A 3,540-nucleotide genomic window follows, 5' to 3' on the forward strand; every position below is an offset into this window, starting at 1 on the left:
ACGCCGACACCGACGTCGACGCCGTTGCTGTTGCTGTTTCTGTTTTTCGAATTAGTTTTGACGTATACTTAGTATTTTTGCGGTCGTTTGCTGGGTAACGTGTATCACGTTCGCCGATGCAATTCCGCAGATAACAGTGCCTAAAGTTAGTGTTTTTGTAGTTTTTAGCCGCGCGCTGTTGCATAATCGCGGAGCAGCAATAGCGGAAAAAAACATAAAAGCCAAAACAATACTCAAAGTTCGTACTTGGTAAAATCATAGCAGCAAAAACGCTTAAGTGCAGCGTAGAAAAATTCAAAACAGGAAAAAAGAAGCGGGCGGAAGAAGCTGCAACAGCAAGCAGTCGGACTAGCGCCGCGAATGTATTTGGACGGTAAAAACAAAATGTAGTCAAACCGTGGACGAACCACCACCGCGATTTTCGTCAAGACCCATAATTATTTTGTTGGATTTTTTGCAATTTTTTCCCACCACAGCGTTTTGCTTTTATTTTTATTTTTTTTCTTAAGATTTTTTAAACTTGTTGCTTGCTTTAGTTCAGTTTCCCATTGAAACTTTCAAGCAGCAATTGCATGCCTGCCTGCCTGGCTGCCTGCCTGCTTGGCAAGCCAACTGCCTGCTCGCTCGATTTTGCATTGCATTCGGCATTTTCATACGCTGCGAGAATGTAGGTCAATTGCTTACCATCATCATCATCAACTTGAAATCGGCTGCACACTCCATCCATTGGCATTTGAGGAGGCGGCGCACACAACTAGTACCATTGCCACTAAAAAAATATCTAGTATACATCAAAAGCCTTCCGCTATACTATTTTTCTTACCCCTTTGTATGCTGGTCTAACCACCCAGCAACTGACATAACTCATTAGGAGTGTTGGAAGCGGTTTTTGTTTTCGCTGCATCTGTAGGCACAGCAATACAGATATATACATATGTATGTATTGCACTAAATTATTTAATGTACAATTATGTTTGTTTGAAATATTTGTGCTTTGCACGCGCACTAAAATACAAGACTGGGTAATTTTAATTTCTCTTACAAAAAACTAAATTGAAATACAGCTTTTAATTATTTAGATATTTTGCTAATTAATTTGTTTTGTTTTGCTTTTTATTTTTCTTGCAGTTTTGTTGACAAATTACTTGTGCTCAACGGTATCATTACATTGCATGTAAGTATTTGTACTATTTTTAATCACAATTAGTGAGACAACTACAATTAGTGAGACGACTCTTTAAGTACGACTGCACAATAATAACAAAAGACTTAAGCAGCGAACCTGCAAATATTCAGAAATTTAATGGTTTTATTTATGCTGCTAAGACCGAAAAACTTGGAACCAAACTGATATTGGGAACCGTAGAACAATTCAAAAAGGACTCTCATATCCAAATCGAAACCGTAGGCCTTACCTTAAGTAAATAAAATTCTTGACTCGGAGCTAATAATTGTAGTCAAGAGCTCAATAAAACTGTGGTTAAACAAAGATTTCAAAATAGACAAAAAAATGTTAGGGGTCGCTTCCAAGGTTAAAATTTTGTTTTAATTCGCAAAAATCCTACAAAATTTTTTCAACGATCCCTTTTTTTTTAATTTCGTGGATGCTTTGATTTTGTACGTAGAATAAAAGGGTGCACCATACAAAATTTAGATGTTGATATTTTTAAAGACCACCCTAATGTTCATATACAATACATACAGTGACTCAAACAAGTGACCACGTGTTGTTGTTTTTTTAAATATTCGTAATATTTTTCCAGCTAAATTTTTTTTACCAAAACCGTGTAAATCACAGTTTCAAACTTTATACAAAATTTAGGAAAATTCAACAAATTTTCATCAAAATTTCAACTTTTTATTCTGAATTTTTAGAAAATTTTTGGGTATGCGTTTTATACCCATACAATTTTAGTCTAATGATGTGCAAGTTTCAAAAGTTTTTTTTTTTTGATTTGGAGGCTACTTTTTCGGGTTTTTTAATATAACAAGCGTAATTTACACAAGGTTGCGTTGATATTTTGTAATTTTTTTTTGCTGAAGGACGCCCGCGTTTTATTTCATAAAAAATTCATACTTATATGAAAAAGTGCAAAAATCCGTCACCAAAACAAAATCTCAAATCGAAATTGTGATAAAAATTTGTTTAATTTTCCTAAATTTTGTATAAAGTTTGTAACTGTGATTTAAACGGTCTTGGTTAAAGCTTAGATATTTTTATGTAAAAAAAAACAAAAAAAAAATAGCTCGAAAAACATTACGAATATTTCAAGAAAATCAACACGTGGTCATTGTTTGAGTCACTGTATATTATTAATTTCAAAGCAAACTTTCTTTCATATTATAAGATTCCGTCATTTTTTCGTTCGTTAAATTTTATGTTCTCACTTTTAGCATCGATAAAACAAATTTCTGCATAAAAAATCAGCTTCAAAAAGAAATAATTTCTGTTCCTCTATAAAAGTAACTACGGCTTGAAATGTGCCTAAAATGACCTCGTGAAGTCTATTTTATGTAATAGTATGGCCATCGTCTATCAAACGCTCCACCCACTGTGGGCCGCCTCATCGGTTGTTGTCATTGCACATGGTTCTACGGAGCCCGAGTTCATCTTCTCTACTAGCCTCAGTGCCATTCAGCAGGGTGGAGAAGTGTACCTTCCATAATTTTAGCATTTTTTGGACATCGGATCTATGGAAGATCCTAACTTTCGGAAAAAAATTGTTGGTAATTTTTCTCTATTCCCAGACAGAGCACTTACGCCCTAATGACAGCGTGGCCCTGTAGAAGATATCTTTTTTTCTGCAGCTTCATGACACTATCGTACCAATTGTTCCTTCAGACACGCTGAAATCCCCCAATTTTTTTTGGCGGCGGTATGTAGTGAGCGGGAAATGTAGTCCCCTGCTTGTATTTGTAAATTAGTTTGTTGAAGAGTATTAGTGTTGGAAGGCGAAGATGCTGGCTGTCCGCTGTGGTTTTTTTTGGTATTCACATATACCGTACAATCGCGAAATTCCCTTAAAAATTCTGCAATAATCTTTCAGATTTATTTATAATGTTCAACTGATTTTTGTGTTTATTCTACCGTTTCTTTTACACACTTAAAAATATCGCTTGTTTCCGCATTATTTAGTGTGCAAATAAGCCAACTTACAGCCTCAATGTAAATTTTTAATTTGAAATAAAATTTTTTTTATCGTTTTCTCTTTATTTATTTTGAAAATACAGGCTCACTTAAAAAGAAACAAACAAATTTATAGCACTAATATCAGCCACTTACTTTTGTGTTAAAGGAGACTCAATACTCGCCGCTTTTCAATGTTCGGTGATTGCCGATTTGGTAGAGCAGATTAAGTCTCTTTCCACCATAAAAGCAGCAGCTCTTATAAGTAAATCTGCAAGCACATGCTTATGCTAAAATAAGGCATTCAAAAAAAAGATGCAAGAAGTGCTTTTTAGCAGCTTTACGGCAGCCGCACCTTTCCAGGCATTTTTTCATTTTGTGCTCTTAAATATGTACATACATACACATACACA

General features: G+C 34.8%; 1 protein-coding gene across 1 annotated transcript in view; it reads left to right on the forward strand.

Annotated features, from left to right (window-relative positions):
• Nucleotides 1–1,144: 1,144 nt before the first annotated feature.
• LOC118733447 (zinc finger CCCH domain-containing protein 13-like) overlaps nt 1,145–3,540 on the forward strand; it is a 52,060-nt gene continuing 49,664 nt past the window's right edge. Inside the window, exon 1 of the mRNA XM_036462831.1 lies at nt 1,145–1,174. The gene's annotated coding sequence lies outside the window, so the exon portion shown is untranslated. The remainder of the gene's footprint in view (nt 1,175–3,540) is intronic.

Source organism: Rhagoletis pomonella, unplaced genomic scaffold (assembly GCF_013731165.1).
Source record: "Rhagoletis pomonella isolate Grant_MI unplaced genomic scaffold, Rhpom_1.0 Rhpom_scaffold_00002, whole genome shotgun sequence".
Taxonomy (NCBI): Eukaryota; Metazoa; Arthropoda; class Insecta; order Diptera; family Tephritidae; genus Rhagoletis; species Rhagoletis pomonella.